General features: G+C 42.0%; 1 pseudogene; it reads left to right on the top strand.

The window, feature by feature from the left end:
• Positions 1-4: 4 nt before the first annotated feature.
• LOC145719958 (heat shock protein HSP 90-beta pseudogene) lies at positions 5-394 on the top strand (annotated as a pseudogene).
• The last annotated feature ends 4 nt before the right edge of the window (positions 395-398 follow it).

The raw sequence follows: 398 nt of genomic DNA, 5'->3' as shown, positions 1-398 counted from the left end.
GGGTACTAAAGTGATTCTCCATCTTAAAGAAGACCAGACAGAGTATTTAGAGGAGAGACGTGTCAAAGAAGTGGTGAAGAAGCATTCGCAGTTCATAGGTTATCCCATCACCCTTTATTTGGAGAAGGAACGAGAGAAAGAAATCAGTGATGATGAGGCAGAGGAGGAGAAAGGGGAGAAAGAAGAAGAAGAGAAAGACGATGAGGAGAAGCCCAAGATTGAAGATGTGGGCTCAGATGAGGAGGATGATAGTGGGAAGGACAAGAAAAAGAAAACAAAGAAGATTAAGGAGAAATACATAGACCAGGAAGAACTGAACAAGACCAAGCCCATTTGGACCAGAAACCCTGATGATATTACCCAGGAGGAATATGGAGAGTTTTACAAAAGTCTTACTA

The sequence above is a fragment of the Leptonychotes weddellii genome, unplaced genomic scaffold, assembly GCF_054177405.1.
Source record: "Leptonychotes weddellii isolate Sample4059 unplaced genomic scaffold, ASM5417740v2 HiC_scaffold_87494, whole genome shotgun sequence".
Classification (NCBI taxonomy): Eukaryota; Metazoa; Chordata; class Mammalia; order Carnivora; family Phocidae; genus Leptonychotes; species Leptonychotes weddellii.
This window is presented reverse-complemented; position numbering and strand designations above follow the sequence as displayed.